Source organism: Rhinopithecus roxellana, chromosome 21, assembly GCF_007565055.1.
Source record: "Rhinopithecus roxellana isolate Shanxi Qingling chromosome 21, ASM756505v1, whole genome shotgun sequence".
Taxonomy (NCBI): Eukaryota; Metazoa; Chordata; class Mammalia; order Primates; family Cercopithecidae; genus Rhinopithecus; species Rhinopithecus roxellana.
Window position 1 is genome coordinate 62299177 of NC_044569.1, and position 23975 is coordinate 62323151.

The 23975-nt window shown below is 41.6% G+C and overlaps 1 protein-coding gene across 2 annotated transcripts in view; it reads left to right on the plus strand.

Moving 5' to 3' along the window:
- NEDD4L (NEDD4 like E3 ubiquitin protein ligase) overlaps nucleotides 1–23975 on the plus strand; it is a 368484-nt gene that overhangs the window by 159075 nt on the left and 185434 nt on the right. The window lies entirely within an intron of this gene.

The following is a 23975-nucleotide window of genomic DNA, read 5'->3' on the forward strand; positions in this document are numbered from 1 at the left end:
AGGAGCTCCTGGTGATTTTTATGAGGGGGAAGAGGAGATGGTGAGGAGGAGGGCACCGAGCATGTGCAGCAACTTGAACATGTCAGAAAGAACATTTGCCAGAAATCTTCAAAACCGTGGCCGTTGGTCATGTGTGAAATGGAACTTCTGGCCCTGTTTGCTTGATGGCAACTTCTTGCTGTGCTTGAGAATTGTGTGGCATTGGGTCCTTGGATGTGGGAGGAACAGCAAAGTGGTTTAGTGAACAGGGAAGTGCCTTCCTTTTTGGGTGGGACTTGCCATGGTAGAGCCTGGGCCATCACCTTAAAAGGAGATGTTTCTATTGAGAGATGGAAAATTGGCAAGACAAATGCCATAAACTTTAACCTGTTTATAATTCCTTACCTGTAAGCTGCTTTGCACGCAAGGTGATGGTTCTACCCCATAAGGGACAAGGAAGAACAGTACATAAACCTGATGGAATGGAGTGTGGCTGTGGGTGGGAGCAGCTTTGCAAGAAGGAAACGGGGCCCCTTCCTGAGACACCCCCGTTTGCTTCTGCTCCTTCTTGCCATTGACGTGCCCTTCTCCTGAAATTACCCAAACCTGTGTTTGGCAACAAGAGGCTGCCCCTTGATCCAGATGCATTTTTCAGCTTGTAAACGCTCAGCTCTTGCCAAGGGACCCAAGCACCTGGTTAATGATCTTAAATGTAAATGATCCTTTGCCTTGATTAACATTGAGCTGGGTTAGTATGTACAGGCCGAGCTCCATGGTCCTTCCATGTGATCCCTTGCCTGCCAGCCACCTGCCCACCTGTAGGAACTGGGCATGGCCAGTTTTCTCTTTATATGCTCTCTTTGCCTTGGACGGAATTTGGGCTGAGACCGATAGGGTGGAACCAAAGCTGTTCAGCAGAAGAGAGCAACCACAGAGCAGCCTGTTGGGTGGAGGGCTTGAGGGTTCCTAAAACCCGAGGACCTTCTGGTGAGCCTTTCCCCTAAGCCTGCATGAGGGAAGGCGCTGCCCCACACTCTCTCCAGTGCGTGGGGGTGGGGGTGGCAGCAGCTGATCAAAGGCTCTCACCTGCAAGTGATAATGGCCTGGGTCTCTTCAGCACTGACCTGCCTTCTTCACCTTTCTGCTCGGACACACCTTGGCACCCGTCCATAAAGGAAAGAGCTGTCTGGATGGCCTAGTAGCTGTAGGCTAGGTAAAGTTAGCCCTTTCTTCTGACCTGGGTATGTGATGGTGGTATTTCTACCTGTTTATGTTGAGACCTTTGCAGAGATGAAAAAAAAGTTTTTCGGAGCTGCAAAAATGAGAGGTGGCCCTTTTTTAAAATTTATTTTAAGAGACAACTTTTAAAGTCACTTTTTAAAAAATTGGCTGGCACCATCCTGCAGCCTATCAGATTTCCCTTGAGAACTGTGGATTATTGGCTTATTTCTTGCCACCTCCAATCCCAAATTAAGCAGAGTGACATATGAGAAGCTGGGGACATCAGCCTAAAGCGTTTATCAGGCATGTCCTTCCCATCTGGATCTTTTCTACTCCCTGGCCCTAATTTTCTTTTAAGGAATGGGGTCTGCTTAAATTGCTGGTGGCAAAAGGATCCCTGGGCAGTGTTTCCATGGTCCTCTAAGGTGGAGTGTGGGGGAGCTGGGGACACACAGTGGTCATGGGTTATCCATCTTGGCCTCTTTCCCAGACCAAGTTCTGCCTCATGCTTATTGTTTTGGCTGCTAGTTATAGAATCTGATGTTTACCTTAGAATCCTAGGATGGAAAGGGTTAAGAATGATTTCTGATTTGAATTCCTTGTTTCTATGGAGTTCTTAACCCTATACAATACATTTATTATTTTACAAAGCACTAATTCATAACAGTTGACAGGAATGACTATGATTTGGCTTCTTTGTTTTTTGTTAGTTTATTTGAGACGGAGTTTCGCTCTGTCACCCAGGTCTGGAGTGCAGTGGCGCAATCTCCGCTCATGGCAACCTCTGCCTCCCAGGTTCAAGCGATTCTCCTGCCCCAGCCTCCCAAGTAGCTGGGATTACAGGCGCCAGCTAATGTTTGTATTTTTAGTAGAGACGGGGTTTTGCCATGTTGGCCAGGCTGGTCTCGAACTCCTGACCTCAGGTGATCTGCCCACCTCGGTCTCCCAAAGTGCTGGGATTACAGGCGTGAGCCACCACGTCCGGCCTTTTTTAGTTTTCCTATTGATTGTATTTTCTAAAACACATACTCGTTTATATAGTCTAATAAAAGGTTTTTAAAAATAGGTGTTTAATCCACGTTGACATCATCTTACGTTGCTGTAGAAATTTTGTTATATTTATCCATATTATGAATTGCTTAAAGCCAGTGGTTCTCAACCAGTGGCAGTTTTGCCTTCTCTCCCACAAGGGACATTTGACTCTATCTGGGGACAGTTTTAGTTGTCATATTCGAGGGAGTGGGGTGTGAAGCTGGCAAGCATCTAGTGGGTAGAGACCTGGGTGCTGGTCTACTTTCTACACCGCACAGGATGGCACCTGCCACATAGCCTAAAGCATTGGTACTGGCTGACCAAATACGAATGCCGTGGAAGACCAGGCATGGTGGCTCACGCTTATAATCCCAGCACTTTAGGAGGCTGGGGCATGAGGATTGCTTGAGCCCAGAAGTCCGAGACCATGTTTAAGTTTAAGTCCTCTAAAGTGGTGATTCTGAGGCCATATAGATGAAGGTTGGTTTGTTGAAGAGCTGACTGGTATTTCATCCAACATCTGCATTTTTCTTTAGCTAAGGATGCCTTGAGAAACATTTTAGCCTTTTAGGCCTGAATTTGTTATTAGCTTAATAGCCTTCCTATGGTTGAATTTAAATGGAAAGAAAATTGCATCTTGCAACAAGAAAAAGAACATTAGGGAAGAACTGAGGAAATGGAAATAAAGTATGGAATTTTGTTAATAAATCAACTTTGATGCCTTAATTGTGAGACATGTCCTGAACAATGTAGATCTTAAAAATAGGGGAAACTGGCTTCGGGGGACATGGGGACTCTATCTTATCTTTGTAATAATTCTCTAAGTCTGAAACAAAGTTTATTTAAAAAGCACAAAATTGTTGCCATTTTGTTAACAGATATAGTAGCCAATCTTATTGTTTTCTTTTTCTTTGAAATAGGCTGCTGCAAAGGTATGTTCTTTGTTATCTCAGCTCTGCTCAGGGTAGCCATGAAATGGCTCTTTCAAAAATGTGCCCAGATAATTCTGAACCATTTCAAACCACATTATATGATTTTAATTTATTCTCTATTGCACTCACTAACTCATTTCTGGGTGGTATATTTAAAAGACTAGACAGAATTTTCAGGTTTAAAAAGTTACATTAGCAGAAAATGTATATGTGGGTGCCAGTTGAAATACTGTCAACTGGAAATGCTACCGGCGATGTCCTAGTTGGACAATGGGACTTGTCCCATTTTTTGCTGGGTGACAGCTATCACTGCCTCAGGGAGGCTGGTGCCATTTAATGCCTCTGATGATCGGAATAAGTCATTGTGGCTTCTGGGTCCATAAAGCCACACAATACATATGCAGGCACTATTTTAATTGATGATAAGTCATGAAATACACTGTTTTCATGTTAAGATAATGTGGATACGTTATGGAATGAAGTTAAAAATCAGCATGAATTTTTAAAGTACTACTGGAGATTGTTGGCTTTAGGTTCGTGAACCCTGCCCCACACTCCTGTTAGTGGGGCTACCAGAAGGGCCAGTATGAAAAGCACTGGACTTGCAGATTAAAGAACTTGAGCTGGAATCAATTTGAGTCACTTCCCTTCGCTACAGGTGGGCAGAGTAGTTATCCTGCAATTTTGTTATGAAAACAGAATGAAATAATATAAAATGTATTTGAATACAGTGAGGGCTGTACAGATGCTGAATCTATTACTTTGCAGTAGGAGTCAGATGTGGCCCCACTTCCCCACCTTCTTACCTGCTTGTATCTTAGATCTTACATATATTGATATTCACTTTTGGTGGACTAAGGTTGTCTTCGTTGCAAACCTTGTATTCTTGTTCAGTGTGTGTATATTATTAATGTTAGATAAAGAAGATTAGGCTGGTGCATTGACTCACGTCTGTAATCCCAGCACTTTCGGAGGCTGAGGCGGGCGAATCACTTGAGGTCAGGAGTTCGAGGCCACCGTGGCCAACATGGTGAAACCCCATCTCTACTAAAAATACAAAAATTAACTGGGCATGGTGGTGCCTGCCTGTAATGCCAGCTACTTGAGAAGCTGAGGCAGGAGAATCGCTTAAACCTAGGAAGCAGAGGTTGCAGTGAGCTGAGATCACGCCACTGCACTCTAGCTTGGGTGACAGAGTGTGACCCTGTCTCAAAACAAAACAAAACAAAACAAAACAAAATAAAAACAGAAGATTATTTGGAAAGCTATTTTTAAATTATTCTTCAAACATATACTAAAATAGAGAAGATAACATGAGAACCAGCAGCATAATGAAACCCCATCACTCAGCTTCAACCATTGTTAACAGTTTGCTATCTTTATTGCTACTAAAGGCGGTTAAATATTTCTTGGCAGTCCTTTTTTATTTAGCATATACTATCAGGGATGATGATAAAAACAGATTTCAAAGTCAGGTGAAGTAATGTTTCCCTATATGAGTTCACCACTAACTTGATACATAGTATATGTTTATGTTCTTATTACATTCTTATATTAAAGCCACCTTCCATCCCTGTCCCCTTATAGGTAACTGCCTTTATTTGTTCTGAGGTTATCCCTCCTCCATTGCCCTTTTTGGAAAGAGTATGGATATATTTGTATTCTCGCTTACTCATAAAGCAGCACGTGGTATATACTGTCCTGAGCCCTGTTTTTTTTTCACTTAGCGCTGTATACTGGAACTCACTCAATGTCAGTATACAGAGAATTCCCTTGTCTTTTTTTAACTCCCTGCTATGGACTGACGGAATTTCATTCAGTCAGTCCCCTATTGATGGACACTTGAGTTATTCCCAGACTTGACCATTGTTTTGCAAAAACAGCCCTGGGCATAAGTCATTTGGTATTTTTGTCGAGGCCTTCCAGTAAAAATAAGTAAATTCTTCCTCTCTTGCCTTGAAGACGTGCAGCTCTTCAGTAACCTTTTATTCTCTCAAGCTCTGTCCTCATCTTTAATCCCTGATTTAAGAGGTGCAACTCTTCAGGCCACAAGCCTTTCTTTCTGCCTCAGGTTTTTAAAGCTACAAAGGAACCTAAGAGATCTCTCTTGTTTTACAGCTGAAGGACCTGAGACCAGGAAACAAAGGGCCAAGACTGTTCCCTGTCTGGCAGGTGATATTCTTTCTGTTAAACTCTCTTTCCCTCTGCCTATTATTGGCCAGGCTGTCCTCCAGGACAGTGCTTCCCAAAGTGTGGTCCATGGGCAGCAGCGTCCCTGCAGCTCATCAGAACTGCAGGACATAAGGCCCTGCCTCAGAGGGGCTGAGACAGAGTCTACCAATGACTGGATTCCCTGGGTGACTCCCGCACAGTCAGGTTGGAGAAGCGCTGGACTGGTGGCTTTCTCCAGAGGAGCATGCAACAGCGGTTTGCAAACAGGGATGGCGCAGGTTCCTTTTCAACACGTGGATTTGCACTTCCTCTTGGTGCACTCCTCCAGCCTGCCTGTCCTGTTCCACACCAGCCTCCCCCGGAAGGGGTTCAGACTTGATCCTTTGGGTGGTAGGGTCTTTCTTGGATAGTGTTGCCTTCCATTCCTGCTGCATCCATTCAACACAGCCTTCATCCTTCTCCATTTGTCTCTGATACGTCATGCTCCTTTTGTCTGACAAGTGCCCTTGCTTTATTCATTTTCTCATCATTGATGTTAAGGGCCTATTATGCTTGCTAGTATATATGCCACCATGTAAGAGTTACTAGTTCAGGTTATTTGCTTTACTGCTGCTGTGAGGTGTGTCCGTGTGTGCACATCTACCTATGTTAATAACTGATAATATTGGGCCTCAGTGCATCCTTTTTTTTTTTTTTTTTTTTTTTTTTTTTTTTTTAAGAGAAAAGGTTTTACTTCATCACCCAGGCTGAAGGACTGAGATGCAGCTGTAGCTCACTGCAGCCTTGGGCTCCTGGGCTCAAGTGATCCTCCCACCTTAACCTCCCGAGTAGCTGGGACTACAGGCGCACACCACCACACTGGCTAATTTTTTTTTTATTTTTTGTAGAGACGGAGGCTTACTGTGTTGCCCAGGCTGGTCTAGAACTCCTGGCTTCAAGCCATCCTCCCACCTCAGCCTTCCGAAGTGCTGGGATGATAGGTGTGAGCCGCCGCGCCTGGCCCTCAATGCATACGTAGATATACTTAAATAAAAACTTAATTGCAAATTACTTCTTAAATTATCCACAAACTGACTTGGCAGTGAAAGTAACTACAAGTAGTGAAACCACTGTCATCATAAAAATAAAATTCTTTATTGTTAGATTTAGTATTTCTAATCTCTTACATTTCAGTTTTGGAAGGTAAATTTTTGGGAAGTGGTGTTAATAATCTAAGTATATCTAGATTCAGTGTAGGAAAGATTTTAGCATAACAGTATGGAATGTTGGTAAATGTATAGGGGTTTTCTTTTTAAGGACAGCTTTTTATACAAAGAAACAGATGATCTTTTTTTTTTTCCCCTAAACTATGTTAGCTATACCCAAATTAGTAAATGTTAAAATAACCATGACTGGTAAAAACGTTTTGCAATTTTTTTTTTTTTTTTTTTACTTTTTATATAATTAAATGAAATTCTCCATTTGGTAGTTGATCTCTCAGATAAATTAAGTCTTGCCAGACTGTCTGAGAAGACTAGTGAATCAGACCCTGAAAACTTGCAGCATTTGAAAAATAACAACTGTGTACTGCAATTTATAAGGGCATAATTAGAGAAACGTTTTCAGTCTGAAGATTTGTACTAATCTTATCACCCTGGTTTTAGAGAAGCCAGTTCAATCCAACTTCTGTGAAAAAGCCACTGCTTTTAGCCATAGAAAATAACCAGCTTCATAGAATGACTTATAATAAAAGTTCAACCATTTTGACTCCAAAAACCTAGCTGGCCGGGCATGGTGGCTCACGCCTGTAATCCCAGCACTTTGTGAGGCCAAGGCGGGCGGATCGTTTGAGGTCAGGAGTTTGAGACCTGCCTGGCTAGCATGGTGAAACCCCGTCTCTACTAAAAATACAAAAATTACTCAGGCGTGGTGGTGTGTTCCTGTAATCCCAGTTACTCAGGAGGCTGAGGCAGGAGAATTGCTTGAACCTGGAAAGCGGAGGTTGCAGTGAGCTGAGATTGTGTTACTGCACTACAGCCTGGGCAACAGAGTGAGACTCCTTCTCCAAAAAAAAAAAAAAAAAAAAAAATGCCTAGCTGACTTTATTCATAGATCTGTCTGTACTTTGTAGGCACAAATACATTTACAAAATAATTAATGGTGATTTACTTATTCACAATAAGCAGTTATTTTGTTTTTGGTATGTATGTGATTAGGTGGTTATGTGGAGGACATAAAGGAGTAAAGTAAATCCCTTGACTTCAAGATGCTTACAGTCTAATAGAAGCCTTGAAATTTTCACTGGGCAAGGTTTTCTTGGGATTATTCCAATCAAATGAATGAGCAGGCATCTAAGTAAATGAAAATCACTCTCGTCACTTTCCTTCACATTATGTTAACTGGTGACAGGTCATGACACGTGGGAATTGCTTATGTTTCTAAGCTTTAGTCTTTTAAAAATAGATTTAGATATTCCATCGTGTTCGTCACATTAGACACTCATTACGTAAAAGGTTTTATATGTATTACAGACCTTTCTGAGGGTCACCCATGCGAATGCTTAAAGAGAAGCAAGAAGGTGCTATAAACAGCGCTAGAGGTCAGATGGTTTGCGAGACAAAATGAAACTCCCCGTGAAGAAAGGGAAAAAATAGATCCAAAAAATGGCAGGGGAGGAACTCGGCATCCTACCAGTGATAAAGCAGAATGTGGATCAGATCCAGACATCCAGTAGTTTGTGAGCAAGTCCATATGGGATGTTTGGGTTGAGAGTTCAACTCATCAAATACATGTTATCAATAACCATAAGATATTCTAACATCAATCAAGTAGAGTAATACATGTAGAATCAATTAAAGGTATCATCTTTATTATGTCCTATTTGTGTTTCCTGCTTTTGAGGTTATTAGTCCTTTTAATTAACTCCTAATGAACTCATATAGTTTTGTGGTCACCAGCTAGTACAGCTAGTACAGGCACAGTTGTGGGTTGGTAGGAGAATAAGCAGTAAAGCCATGAACTAACACGCCAAGTAATCTGTTGTGTTCACAAATGGCCAAAAGAATAACAGAGATTAAAGAAAGGTAAATATAGCCACCTGGCAAAAATATTTACCCTTTTTTAAATGATGGAGGTTATATATAGAAGAAATGTTTTTGGTAAAAATATTTGAAAGTTTGTTTTATAATCATAAGTAGCTTGGGCTATTTTGACTAGAGGGGTGTGTGTGTGTGGTTGGCAGAGAGAGAAGGAGGGAGGCAGGCAGCTGGTAGGGACTGTGGAGTGTGTCAGTTGGGAGAGGGAAATGAGATGATTTAAGTTAGTAAGAATAGAAAACATGTAGGAAGGCGGATCTTGAAATTTCAGGGCTATTCATTAGTCATTAGTTGAAGATTTCACAGAGAAATGGTAGAAACCACCAGTAATTAAGAAATAGAATTACTGTTAAAAAACGGTCCCAAACCCTTTCCCTGGCATTCTGGTAGAATATAGTTTTGATCTGACCCAGGTCCCGTCTCATTTCCTTTCACACCACTTTGGTTCTAGCCACACTAGACTGCCTGGGTTGTCTGTTTATGTTCTGATGTTTGTTTTCCTCTGTGCTATTCTTCCGGCCTCAGAATCCTAGTGTCCTAGTGCCTCCTTCTGCGTATGTCTGAACTTTGCTTAGCTGATGAGACCAACTCTGTACAGATACCAACTCTATACAATGGCTTCCTTAATTCCTTTCATTCCCCTTAATTGCAATAAAGCTATTTGCAGAGGAATGAAAGATGCTCCCCTTTGCACTGGGTACAGGATGCACTGAAACTTTCAGCATGGGGAGTGGTGGCCTGTAATCTCAGCACTTTGGGAGGCCAAGGCAGGCAGATCACCTGAAGTTAGGAGTTCAGGACTAGCCTGACCAACATAGTGAAACCCTGTCTCTACTAAAAATACAAAAATTAGCCATGCATGGTGGTGTATGCCTATAATTCCAGCTACTTGGGAGGTTGAGGAAGGAGAATCTATTGAACCCGGGAGACAGAGGTTGCAGTGAGCTGAGATCGCAGCACTGCACTCCAGCCTGGGTGACATAGTGAGACTCCGTCTCAGAACAACAGCAACAAAAACCCCCAAAGTTTCAGCAGGAGAGTAGCTTGGTCCAGCCCAGCAACATCAGTTTGAAGATTATGCCAAGTTTTCCAGTCAAATGTGACCAGTTTATGGATCTGTGTTTGCACGGGGTCTGAACCTGCCCTCCTCAGGTATAAGCTCTTGGAGGACAGCCTGCTACTTAAGGTACATGAGAATTCATCTTTGCCAAACATGGTAACATATCCATAGAGATCTGGCAACAGAACTGGCTCTTCTGATTAACAGGACTGTATATCAAGAACTTAAGATATGTGGGAGAAATAATGTGCAAAAAATGGAAAGAGCACAAGTAAGAGAAGAGAAACCTGCAGCAGTGAGAAGTAACAGAAATGTTGGCTGAGGTTGGAGGCATTAAATGTGTGGGTGTTTGTGGGAGGCATGATGGTCTCCTGTTCCTTGACCTCACTGGGCAAATATTACAGTACGAACATACAGGTAGGAATCAATTGCATTCCCACCTGGGTACCTTCACAGGCAGTTGGGGTACACCACTTGCTATGGTGTGATGGAATAAGGGACGATCCAAAGGCACTCAGTTCTCCCACCCATCCTGTGCACAAGAAAAAGCCCTTTGAGTTGTGTCTCCCCTATCGTCCTTCGCATTGTGAAAACACACATTAGTTCTCACATCCACTCTTTTCTCTTTAAGCTTTACATACGGTTGTTTGCTAAGAATGGAATCAGACAGAATATTTTCACCAGGAAGTGAAATTTGAAGTGCTTGAAAAAGATACAAGGATATCTGGAAGTTCCAACCAGTGCTGTATTATATTTTAACCATGACAAGTAGCTGTATATCGTGGAAGTTTGGAAAACAGAGATTGTTCCATTAGATTTTCACAAATGAAAACCAGAGTGCTGCATGGGGGTCAGGCAGAGGGAAATCAACCAAATACCTTATTTTAAAGATTTTTTTGTTTTTTTTTTTCTGGGAAATTGGCAACAGCGCTTGTTTATAGCCAATGCAGGGTCCTTGAAACTCTCTTACTTACAATTCTGGAGTTGTAGTTTCCTCCGTGAAGAATGGGTTAAGGCAGACAGGGTCATGTGCATAGATGTGAGTGAGGGTGGATGGCCTACAGGGTTGTTACCTCTAGTGCAGCAGGAATATATGAAGGTACTTGGGCTGCCGGTCCTGTGCAGAACCAGCCAGTAGGTTTTAAGAGACTTGATAGCTGAGGGTCCCTGGGCCCCGTTCCACCTTTTTAACATTTCTGTGACTTAGTAGCGGCAGTGCCGTGCCCATCCCCCAGTGATGTTTGGGGTACAGTTACACCTTTGGCCGTGCCTCTGCGCTCGCTCACCTGTGTCATCTGACATCTGGCTCTTGATCAGGATCTGAGGTTGCTTAGGCAGGATCCAGTTCGGGTTTTTTGTTCGTGGAAGATGGAATTTTGGACCTTTCCCCCCAGAAGTTAACATAACTTAAAGAGAAGGGAGGTATACTGAGACCAGCCTGGCTAACATGGTGAAACCCCACCTCTACTAAAAATATAAAAAAAGCTGGCATGGTGTTGAGCACCTGTAGTCCCACCTACTCAGGAGGCTGAGGCAGAGAATCGCTTGAACCCAGGGGGCAGAGCTTGCAGTGAGCCAAGGTCACACCACTGCCCTCCAGCCTGGGTGACAGTGAGACTCCGTCTCAACAACAACAACAACAACAACAAGAGCAGAGTGGTATTATTATTATTATTATTTCCTTACTGGTCTCAGAAACCCTTGGGAACATTAAATGCTTCCCACTACCAAAGAGTTCCTGTTATAATGGGGGTTTAATATAATAGTAACATTTTATTCGCTGGGATTCACTCGGGGGAAAGTGTTCAGGAACAAAGTGAAAAAATTAAGGCCGGGCGCGGTGGCTCAAGCCTGTAATCCCAGCACTTTGGGAGGCCGAGACGGGCGGATCACAAGGTCAGGAGATCAAGACCATCCTGGCTAACACGGTGAAACCCCGTCTCTACTAAAAAATACAAAAAACTAGCCCGGCGAGGTGGCGGGTGCCTGTAGTCCCAGCTACTCGGGAGGCTGAGGCAGGAGAATGGCGTAAACCCAGGAGGCGGAGCTTGCAGTGAGCTGGGATCCGGCCACTGCACTCCAGCCTGGGCCACAGAGCAAGACTCCGTCTCAAAAAAAAAAAAAAAAAAAAAATTAAATATAGGACATATGAACATTGTCATTTTGGTTCTGGTTCTTACAAGGACTTATGATAGCAACCCAAATAGAAGTATTTGCTCTAAGGGATAAATTATTAGCACGTTGATTGTTTACATGAGTCAGAGCCTCTAACATTTGTTTCATAAGTAGGTTGAGCCTCCTTCTCAGCCTGTTGTCATAGGGTCTAAAAATGGAAACATGAGTCCAAACTCTTTCCAGATCATGAAAAGAATTCTGAATTAGTAGAGCATAAATGAATGTGATTCTATTCGAGTGTCATTTTCAAGTTCCCCAGGCCAGGTTGAGACCTTTTAAGTCATCTAAAATTCCCTGCAGTGAGGATTTAGAAAATAGTAGCAGCTTTGCTTCTGGCCTTAGACAGTTTTCTAATGAGGTCAGAGCCTCTCACCCTGGGAGAGGCAGATTCACTTTGCCCCTTCAGCACTGGATTTTGAGAATTGCTGTCTGAAGCTATCGCATAGACAAGGTCACTTCTTAAAAGGGTACATTTCTGAACCTGGAGCAGGAGTGGGTTCCGAATGACTGGCTCTTCTGATTAACAGAGCTGTATATCAAGCTGTGCTGAAAATACTCCTCGGATATATTAGGCCACACTTCTGCATGAGTGAGCTCACGGTCGTGACACAGGAGTGAATCTTTGCTGATTCAGGATCCTGGGGTACCTTCGCTTTGGAACACTGATTCTAGATATTTAATAGCAGTTTTTAAATTAGGCTAAATGTAGTCTGACTGCAGGATTCATTCCGGTGGGAATTTTTTTGTTTGCTTGTTAGTTTTTTAAGCCCGAATATGAACCCAAACATTTTTCCCAAAATGTGAAATGAAGAGTGAAAACCTAACAGTGGGATGAGAAAGATGATAGATAAGAGATTATTTAATGTTCAAACTCGGCCTGCACTCAGGAAATGGAAGCAATTGGTCCCCTTCCTCCTCTCCCCCCTCCTCCTCTTCCACGTCCTCCTCCTCCTCCCCTCCTCCCACTCCTCCCCGTCCTCCACCTCCTCCTCTTCCTCCGCCACCTCCACCTCCTCCACCTCCACTTCCACCTCCTCCTCCTCCCCCACCTCTACCTTCTCTCCACCTCCTCGTCCTCCTCCTGTCCTCCCTACTCCTCCTCCACCTCCTCCTCCTCTTCATCCTCCTCCTCCTCTTCATCCTCCTCCTGTCTTCCCCACTCCTCCTCCACCCCTACCTGCCCCCCTTCTCCTCCACTTCCTCCTCCTCTAATTCCTCCTCCTCTTGCCACACACCCCACCTCCGCCCCCACTAGGGACAGTTTATTCTTCCCCCTCCTCTCTTAGAATGCCAACAACTAGTCTGTTAGTTCCATTGCTTACTTGCCTTGTGACTCATAACATTTTCATCTGAGGTATTTTTCTTTCTTGATCTTTGTAAAAATTCTAAGCATCGTAGAGCATATCACCTGGAAAAAAAAACTATCATTATTTAATGAAGGTAAAAAGTAGAGAACTGAGTCTGCATCCTAAGAAATTAGAAAAAAGATCAACTAAGTCAACAAAAAAATATAAAAACTAGGATGGAGGAATTAGGAGATGATCAGATTTAAAAGTTAAGTAAATCCAATAGCTGGTTATTTGAAATGACCAATAAAGTAAACTCTCATTATCCTAACTCAGGAACAGAAAGAAATCATCCTTACTTAGAACTAGATAATAGGAATGAAAGGCTGGGCATGGTGGCTCACGCCTGTAATTCCATCACTTTGGGAGGCCGAGGCGGGAGGATCACCTGAGGTCAGGAGTTTGAGACCAGCCTGACCAACATGGAGAAACCCGTCTCTACTAAAAAAAATACAAAATTAGCCGGGCGTGGTGGCAAATGCCTGTAATTTCAGTTGCTCAGGAGGCTGAGGCAGGCAAATTGCCTGAACCTGGGAGGCAGAGGTTGTGGTGAGCCAAGAGCACTCCATTGCACTCCAGTCTGGGCAACAAAAGCAAAACTTTGTCTCAACAAAAAAAAAAAAAAAAAAAAAAAAAAAGAGAAAGAAATAGATGATAGGAATGAGAAAGGAGACACAGGAGGTATCAGTAGACTTTATAGAAAAACATTACATACAGCCCTGTGGCAGCACATTTGAAAATATGGGGCTGACTGCTTAGGAAAATACAAATTACCAAAGTTGATCCAAGAAGCATGGAAAAGTTGAATAGACCAATTACTATAGAAGAGATAGGAAAGATGAATAAAAGTTAACATTGCGAAACGCACCAGGAATCCATGGATTTCCAGCTGTGGTTTTTTGTTTTTGGTTTTTTGGTTATTGTTTGTTTGTTTGTTTGAGATGGAGTCTCGCTCTTGTTGCCTGGGCTGGAGTGTAGTGGCGTGATCTTGGCTCACCGCAACCTCCGCCTCCCGGGTTCAAGCGATTCTCCTGCCTCAGCCTCCCAAGTAGCTGGGATTACAGGCAAGTGCCATCACGCCCAGCTAATTTTGCATTTTTAGTAGAGATGAGGTTTCTCCATGTTGGTCATGCTGGCTTGAAAAAATAGAAAATTTGAGTGTTTTTACTCTTTTAGGACATAGTAAAACATGGAAACGTTCCCAGTTCATTTTATAAAACCAGCAAAATTTTAATTTAAAAATCTGATAAATTTAAAAAAAGGTCAATATTATTTATGAAAGTAAATGTAGAAATTTAAAATAATTTATTAACAAATAGACTTTTGAGTGCATCAAAACGCTAATGCACTATAAATTACTTAAACATAAAGGCCATATGTACGTACACAAACACACACGCACACCACAGCAGGTATTTCCTAAAAGACAAAACACTAAAGCTATTCAATTAAAATTAGGAATGAGAGAAGAATCTTATCTTTTACAATTGTTATTTAATATTATCTTAGAGCTTCTTGTGAGTTTAATAAGACAATGAAATGTTCATATGTCTAGAAATCGCAAGAGCATCTAGTAAAAAATCTAAAATCAACAGAAACAATTGTCAAGGAAGCTGGGTAAAAATTAGGTCTCTAGAAATGATCTTTTCTGTGTTTTGAAGACAAGCACCTAAAAATGGAGGTTAAGTATTTCTCTCACAATAGCAGCAGATAACCCAGGAAGACATTGAACTAATACCTGTAACCTTCTTAGTCAAGAGTGTGAAATATAATCTAGAGAAATTAAAACACGTAACGCCTGAATATATCTTATTACAAAATTAATGAGTACAATTCTTGTGATTCCAGTTAGAATTTCCAGAGTGGTAGTGGTGGGTTTTCTTTTTAATGGAATAAAATAATCCTGAAGTCTTTATAGAAGAATAAGTACGTACTACCTGAGAGGAGCCAAGAAAAATATGGAAAAGAAAACCAGTGAGGGCAGATTTGGCTTACAAGTGATGACAACATGCTAAGAATAAGAAGTCTTCGTGATCAAAGCAATGTGGTATTGATCCAGAATTACATAAATAGTTCAGTGGAACAGACTAGAGAATCTAGGACTGTGTCTCATTAAGAGAGTGAATGTATAACAAGATGATAGCTCAGTACTGTTGAGGATGGTACTGGCATAACCAGATCTTTATCTGGACAGGGGGTTGGGGTACAGCACAGACCTTTATCTTATATTATAACCAGTAATAAATCCCGGAATCTTCAAACACTTAAATGTAAACAAGCAATTCAACTTTTACAAGAAAATGTAAGAAGCTATTTTGTATCATCTTGGAGTGAGGGAGAATGCTTAAGCAAAATTTGATACACACAAGCCATAAAAAGAGGCACACTTTGAGCATATATTTTATTTTTGTTTATTTTTTGAGATGATCTCACTCTGTCAGGCTGGAGTGCAGTGGCACGATCAGGGCTGACTGCAGCCTTGACCTCCCAGACTCAGGTGCTTCTCCCACCTCAGCCTCCCACGTAGCTGAGACTACAGGCAAGACCCACTGAATTAGTTCTCACGCTGCTAATAAAGACATACCTGAGACTGGGCAGTTTAGAAAGGAAAGAGGTTTGACAGTTTCACGTGGCTGGGGAGGACTCACAGTCATGGTTGAAGGTGGATGGGGAGCAAAGTCACATCTTACGTGTGGCAGGCCAGAGAGTGTGTGCAGGGCAACTCCCCTTTATAACCATCAGATCACATGAGTTTTATTCACTACCATGAGAACAGCATGGGAAAAACCTGCCTCTATGATTCGGTTACCTCCCACCGGGTCCCTCCCATGACACGTGGGGATTATTACAGTTCAAGGTGGGATTTGTGTGGGAACACAGAGCTAAACCATATCAGCTACCACACCTAGCTAAATTTTTGTGGAAATGGAGTTTTACCTTATTGCCTAGGCTGGTCTTGAACTCTTGGGCTCAAGTGATCTGCCCACATCAACCTCCCAAAGTGCTGGGATTATCAGGCATGAGCCACCACGCCTAGCCTGAATATGTATTTTAATATATTTTAAAACTTTTCTATGGCAGAAGTTATGTAATTAAGTCATGGATCAAGGAAGGATGTTTGAAACAGACAAGGGGTTACTATCTATAATAATAAAAAAAACAACTTACAAATTGTTAAGAAAATCACAGAGGAAAAATGGACAAAGAATATTAATATGGAATCCACAGATAACAAATGCAGACAGCCAGCAAACCCATGAAAAATAGTTCATTTTTGCTAGGGAAATGCAGATTAAAACAATGAGGCATTACTTTAAACCCATTAAATTGGTAAAAATAGAGAAAAATAACACTTTTTGATAGCAAGGCTGTAATAGAAGTGGTGAGTGGTAATATTTCTCATAATACTGATGGAAATGTGAATTATCATGGCTTCATTTGAAAAGCAGATGGGCAATGTATATTAAAATAAAAAACTATTACACCTTTCTTCTAAGCAGCCTTTGTCCTCAGTTATCTGTCTTTTAGAAATAAAAGTATGTGCCAAGTCATATGTATAAGGATGTTTATTGTACCATTATAGTGGCAAAATACTGAAGACATGAAAGTCCATCAGTTGAAAAACGGCCAATTTATGGACTCTTTGTACCATGTAATATTATGGGAGAACTAGAGCTGTATCAGAGTTGGCTTTGGAGGAATTTCTCTGAGAACTTGATGAATGAGAAGCAGTGTGTAGAAAAATATATAATATCCAGTTGTAAAAGACACATTCCTCCCGTGTCCACATGTGTAAATGTGTGAGTGTGGGGAACAAGATGAAAATGTTCATTCTGTATGTTAAGCAGGGAGTGGGGTGGTGGTTAATGTGGAATGGTGGGAGAGTGGGGTGGCAGGGATTTCCAAGTCAGCCACCAGTGATGAGTGTTAACCACATCCCATTTTTTTCCTATAAAGGAAGCTGCAGTGCTGTGGTTTGAGGTTAAACATGGTGGCTCCTTCTCTTAGGTCTTGATTTGGGTTTTTTTGTTGTTGTTGTTTTAATTCTAGTCTGTTCTTGTTTTGCTGCACTGATATCCTCTTAGATTTTACGAGCATATTAATTGTGCATATTTAACATTCTTCTTTGGTTTATTCTGAGACCCCGTTTGCCTGCCCCTTTGGCATCGTTGGTGGTTCTTGGTGGTCTACTGGTCTTCATCTTTGTTCCTCCCGGTCGCCCTTTGTTCACTGGAATGAGCCAGGTTGAAGCAATATGTAGGGCCTGGTGGGATGGGCCAGGAGGTGGCCTTTCAGGTGTGCTCGTGCATGGCCCTACTTGCTCTCTTGAGCTGCCTGCACTTCAGTTGTGGGACCACATTCCTGCTTCGGCCTGTGTGAAATGCAAGGTAGCAATGGGAAAAGCAGAGAGGAAGTGAAGTTTCCTGATAAATTACTTGATTGCTGCCCTAGGGTTAGTCACTCTTGCCCCTTGGATTTCTTGACTCCATCTCTTGACTTGTTGCTTTTGAATTTCCGGCATCTGGAGAATACTACTTGTACAGTAGCAGTCCCCTGGTTTTGTTTTTCTTTCAACCCAATCCCATCCCACATCTGTTCCTTTGATGATACTGTGTCTTGTTTTCCCAAGATTCTTATGGATGTGATATTTAGTCTGAATCGGAGAAAGAGAGAGGTAGAAATGTACACTGAGGGCCACTTGGATGGAAACTTCTATTGATCACTCCAAGCCTTAGTGGGATCATCTGTAGAGCAGGGATAATAACAGTGCCTATCTGTTTCTGTTAGGGTTACTGCGAAGATTAAAATAGGTGGTGCTCTTAAAAGACTTAGAACAGTGCTGTCATATAGTAAGGATTCTGTAAACATTAGCTGCTCCGGTTTTGTGTGTGTGTGTGTGTGTGTGTGTTGTTGTTGTTGTTGTCACTGTTGTTTTAAACGAGATCATGCTGGAAATACTAGATTGCAACAGAGCTTTGGGGTTTTTTCCCTAATTAATAGATCTAGGATGTTTTCTGATGCTTGTCATGTTTTTAAAACTCTGTGGTATTTCTTTTTCTTTTTCTTTTTCTTTTTTTTTTTTTTGTTGTTGTTGTTGAGACAGAGTCTCACTCTGTCACCCAGGCTGGAGTGCAGTGACACCATCTCAGCTCACTGCAACTTCTGCCTCCCAGGTTCAAGCGATTCTCCTTCCTCAGCCTCCCAAGTAGCTGGGACTATAGGCATGCACCACCATGCCTGGCTAATTTTTTGTATTTTTTGTAGAGACAGGGTTTCACCATGTTGGCCAGGCTGGTCTGGAACTCCTGACCTCAAGTGATCCATCTGCCTTGGCGTCCCAAAGTGCTAGGACTACAGGCGTGAGCCACCACACCCAGCCTGGTGTTTCTTGGTATATCTATGTGTGAGGGTTTCTGTAGCTAAATTCCCATAGTTGAATTCCTGGATCAAAGGACAAGAACATTTACAATGTTTATAGACATTGGGAAATTGCCTTCTGTAGTACTGCACTAGTTTCTACTAGCTGTAGTGGTTGATGAGAGTACCACTTTTTCCCTAGTTCAATATTAACCCATTTTATCAGTCTTTTAATCTTTGACCTTATGGAAGGTAAAAACATCTCATTTTATGTTTTCAATCAGTGAGGCCAAGTATCTCTTCTTGTATTTATAGTTCCATTTTTATCCAGTGCCAACTCACATCCTTCTGTCAGTTTTTCCTTTGACCTATTAATTCTCATTAATTAATAAGAATTCTTTGTAAAATGGGCAGTTTAACTCCTTATCTGTCGTATGTTTTTCTCATTTGATTCATTGTGTATCTTGTATAGCACCTTTTAATCTTAACATTGTGCTTTTAAATGTCTTTTCTGTGTTGACTTGGAAAGCTAACAACTACTTACAGCATAATTTCCTTCTGTTAAAAACAAGAAGGGATTTTCCCATTCTCATTGTGAAGATTATACATTTTTCTAAGTCTGAAAAAAAATTAGAGGAAAAAAAAACAGAAAAAAACAACAGAAAGAACATCAGTCACTCTTAATATTTTGGCATTTTCCTTTTAGTTGTCTTTTAGGAGAGAATGTATATTTGTACTTAGCATCATAACATAGATATAGTCTATTTTGGTCATTTATTCCAATATGTAATATATAACAGTTTCTGAATGTACAATATTCTATTTAATCATATCTGTTGAGAGAAAGGTACTGGGAATATCTTTGTGCAAAACAAGAATTTTTTTTTTTTTTTTTTTTAAGTTGGATTCTGTTCCTATGATACCTCCCTGGAAATGGGATTACTAAATCAAGACATATTAGGATTTAAATACTTTTGGTACAGATTGCCAATTTGCTTTCCAAAAGTGTGGTACTAGTTTATGTTGCCATCAGCACAAAGACTGCCTGTACTATCATCAGAAGAGAAGAGAGCTGCCCTGAAGATTTGGGGGAGGAGTGTTTGTAGAGAGGCATATGAAAGTGAGTTTGAGAGATTTGAGAAGTAGCCAGGAGGTCAGTGGGGCTAGGGAAGGGAGAGAGTTCATGGGGGAGTGCTGGAGATGAAGATAAAGGAGCCATGGCTCTTTAGGGCTGTGTGGGTGCCAGGGAATGTGCATTTCCTGCTTAAGGTTGTAGTAAGTCAGCCTGGAGATTTGCAAGAAAGGAGTGGCTTGGTGTAATTTATTGTTGCAAGTGAGAGTGGCCCAGAGGCCAATTAGGAGGCTGCTGCAGAGGCCTAAGTGAGAGAGGATGGTTTAAACACCAAAAATGGTGGCATCCAGAATGGAGAGGAGGAGATAGTGGGTGATTAAATGTGGGGATGGAGCCCTTAGGATCTATTGATTGACTGGATGTGTAAGAGAGAAAGGGAAGAGCAGAACTGAGGAAATTTCCTCTTGAACTGGCTGGGGGCCACTGAGATGGGACAGATGCGCTGGGGAGCAGTGCGAAGGTGGGATCACTGCTCCTTTTAGATCTGAGACATCCCTTAGACCTCCAAGTGGAGGTGTGAAGATGATGGTAAAGGAGAATGGAGCTCAAAAGAGGGCCAGAGTCATTTGCATTTAGATGGTCTTTATAGCCTAAGGGACTGGAAGATTTCACTAAGGTTGAGGTCTTTCTTTCCTGTGAAAATGTGGTCAGAATCCTAAATAACAGCCCTAAAAATTAAACATTAGGAACACAAGGTTTCATAAATTAGGAACTGTCTGTAAGCTGCCAGGTTCTAAATGCTTTGAGGATATAAATCTGGGTCTTGTCAAATGCTTTGAGCAGAAGAGGTGCATCGTATTGTGTTTACTGAATGGCGTTTAAAGATTCAAGAGACCTTCCCCCCTTCTTGATGAAGCAATTTGCCTTTCAGATGCTTTGATATAGTGACTTGATTGTAGGACCTTATGAAGCATACAAACCACACATTGTCCTTTTTTTGGTAAGGCATTGGAAGAAAAAGCGAACGTGAGTTAGGAGGGATTTAAGACCGTGTGAGGAAATTCAAGCCTATGTTGTTATCACCAAACCTTGGCCTGTGTTATGTAAAGATTTTTGCCTGTGTCATGTTATCTTTGTTTTGTTCAATTTATTCCTCCCCCTCTAAGTGTCCTAGTTTCTCCTCTACTGTAGCTGGTTCTGAACAAAATAGAGAAACTTGGGTCTCCTCCACCCTCAGCAACTGAATTCTTCTCATTTGGTTACTCACTGTGTTAAAATAAGTGATATAGTACATTCTTAGCAGTTTGTTTATTTTTAATTTTATTTTTTATGGAGATAGGGTCTCACTCTGTCACCCAGAAGTGTGGTGCCATGGTGCGATTGCAGCTCACTGCAGCATTATAAATCTTGGGCTCAAGCGATCCTCCTGTCTTAGCCCCCTGAGTAGCTGGTATTACAGGTCTGTGCCACCATGCCCAGCTAATCTCAGCAATTTTTAAATAACATTTTTTCTGATTATAACAGATTTAGGTATTGGAAAAGATAAAACATAAAGCATTATCTACCTGGAGAGCCACATAGCCACAGGGATATAAAGTGGTTACCATTTAATTTTATTTCTCTCCAGTCCTTTGGCTATATTTATATTTATGTGTATGGAAATAGCTTGTGAATTTGGAATCATACTGATGTTTTTTAGAATGATGCTTTTTAAACTATTTTATGGTAAGCATTTTATGATAGCTTGTAATGTTATTTTTAAAAACATACTTTTGAAGGCTGCAGTGTGTGGATAAATTCATGATGACTTTTTAGAGGAAAATATCAAGATGATCTCACTAACAAATCCTAAGATTAAAAACAAGAGCAAACAAAATACAAAAACTGAACCATCTTTGAAATACTATGAAATTCAAATTTTATGTTCTTAATAAAATCCTGTTTTGAATGAAATCAGTCTTCATGCTTTTCTTATTCCTTTTGGCTATGTTGCCTACAGTTGAATTAACTGTTTTTATATACTTCCTTTGCTTTGCATTGGAACAAGCTGATCCATTGTGACCCTTTGTGGTATTTCATAAAACCGCACCCTAAAAACCGCCCAGTCTTTTAAGTTCAGTCAACAGTATTGAGCAATTTTTTGAGTAATATTGTTGGAAGTGTTAGGTGCCATCCAACGATGGCTTATTACTTACATTTAAGTGTAAGTAATATACAATTAAAGGAATGTCTTGACTTTTTAACTTCATTTTGAAATTTGAGTTTAGAAAAAAATCCAAGGGATAAGAGCAAGAATGAAAGTATCCTCTCCTACTGCCAGACTTCTGGGAGACCCACCCCTGGTCTTCCCAGGTGTCCCTTCAGTGACCTTGTTGGTCGGCGAGGGCTGTGGAAAGTTCTAGGGAGGCTGCTTGTCCCTCTTCTCCTTTTGCTTATTGCATTCTACCCAGATTATAAAACTGAAGTATCTGTCTTAAGACGCCAGCAACTTTTTCTTCATCGAATCCAGACGTATCGAATCCCCCACAACCAAGAATTACCCAGCCACAGAATGTCAGTAGGGCCCCGGCAAAAGAAAGCTGATTTTAGACTTAGTCTCAGAACCTGGCCATCTTCCATGGGTTATCCCGATATCTGCATCCTTGTCTCTTTTCACTATAGCCTGATGATCATGGTGGCAGTTTTCATTTTGGGACTCTGGTGAGGTTAGAATAGCTTCAGCCTTCCCTCAGCGAATGGTATTGTGGGGGCAGGGGTGGTAACACTGGGTTGGAGCTGGTGTGAGGGTTGAGTCCACTCTCTAGCCTCTGTCCCTAGATCATGGCGCTGCTTTGGTTGGGCCCTAATTTTCTCCTCTAGACGAAAGGAATTGAACTAAGACTTCCAGCATTCCCTCCAGGCTTCCATGTTTTCATTTGGTACTGATAGTCACTGACTATTTTCCAGTTGCATTGTTAATCAAGTTTGGCAGAAGCTGATTTCTCTGGGTTAGGGAGAATGACATAGGTGGCAGGGAGGTGGATGTACACCATTTGTTTGATCAGTTTGCCTAGAATGGACGTGGGAGTTGGAAAGATCAAATGTAGCTTTTTCTTCCTTCCAAAATGAGGTTTTTTTCCATGCACTTTTTTGAGGCAGAACCTCATGGGACAAGGCAAAAGTGAGCATACTCAACTGAAGTGTATGGTGATGGGGGAATGGTTATTAGAAATGTCAATTGTCTCAATTTTTTAATATCAATTTTCAGAGGGAGACAATTGTTTAATTAGTGTTGTAATTGTTTGCCAGGGCTGTCATAACAAAGGAGCACAGATTGGGTGGCTTAAATACCACGGATTTGTTTTCTCAGGGCTCTGGATGTCCGGAGCCTGCGATGAAGCGGGGTTGGCTTCTTCTGCAGCCTCTCTTCTTGACTTGCAGATGGCTTCTCTGGGTCTTCCCGGGTCATCTGTGTACCTGTCTGTGTCCTAATCTCCTGTTCATATAAGGGCACAGTCATATTGGATTGGAACCCACCTACTAACCTCATTTTAACTTAATTATCTCTTTAAATACCCTCTCTCTAAATACAGTCACAGTCTGAAGTACTGAAGACTTCAGCATAGGAATTTTGGGCAAATACAATTAAGCCCATCACAGTTAGGTAACAGTTGGTAGGACGTGTAGATGCTTTTTATCTTTAAGGGAATAGGCAAATCGTTAAAAATAAATAAATAAAAACTTGTTAAACTTGTTTAGGAACATTTTTATAGTGTATTGTGGTTCTTATTTTTTTAACCTTCCAGCTAGTGTGTAAATTGGAAACATTGTAGCTTAATTTGATAGTTTTAGACATAATCAAAGATGATGGAAATCCTGTTCTTAAATTTAGTCTATTCAGCACTTGTGTATCCTCAACTGCTGAAGACTAAAAACTTGAGATGTTCCTCTTGTTTTAAGAATTTGACTGAAAACGGGCTGGGCACCATGGCTCATGCCTGTAATCCCAGCACTTTGGGAGGCCGAGGTGGGTGGATCACTTGAGACCAAGAGTTCCAGACCAGCCTCGGCAACATGGCAAAACTCTAAAACTACAAAAATTAGCGGAGCGTGATGGCTCACACTTGTGGTCCCAGCTATTCAGGAGGCTGAGGCACAAGAATTGCTTGAACCCCAGAGGCAGAAACTGTAGTGAGATCGCACCACTGCACTCCAGCCTGGGCGACAGAGCGAGACCCTGTCTCAAAAAAAAAAAAAGAAAGAAAGAAAAAAAAAAAAAAGACTGAAAATGGTTGACACTGTTCCCCTGTCTCCAGGAGGGTGAATGTTTCTAGTTGAACCCGGGTGCCCACTTGCTCCTCTAAGCCTTCAGCAATCCTCCCAGCCTCGAGGGGAGATCCGTTCATCTTCCCCTCACCTCTGGAAATCCCAGTGTTTGAGCACTGTGGGAAAATGCAAGTCTAGTTTATAGGGTTTCTCAGCTGACATGCCAGGAACACTTCACGAGCAAGCATGCCACCAAATTTGAGCGCATGTAGAAAGTTAGCTGTTTGCTACAACTGGGGACACTTCCTA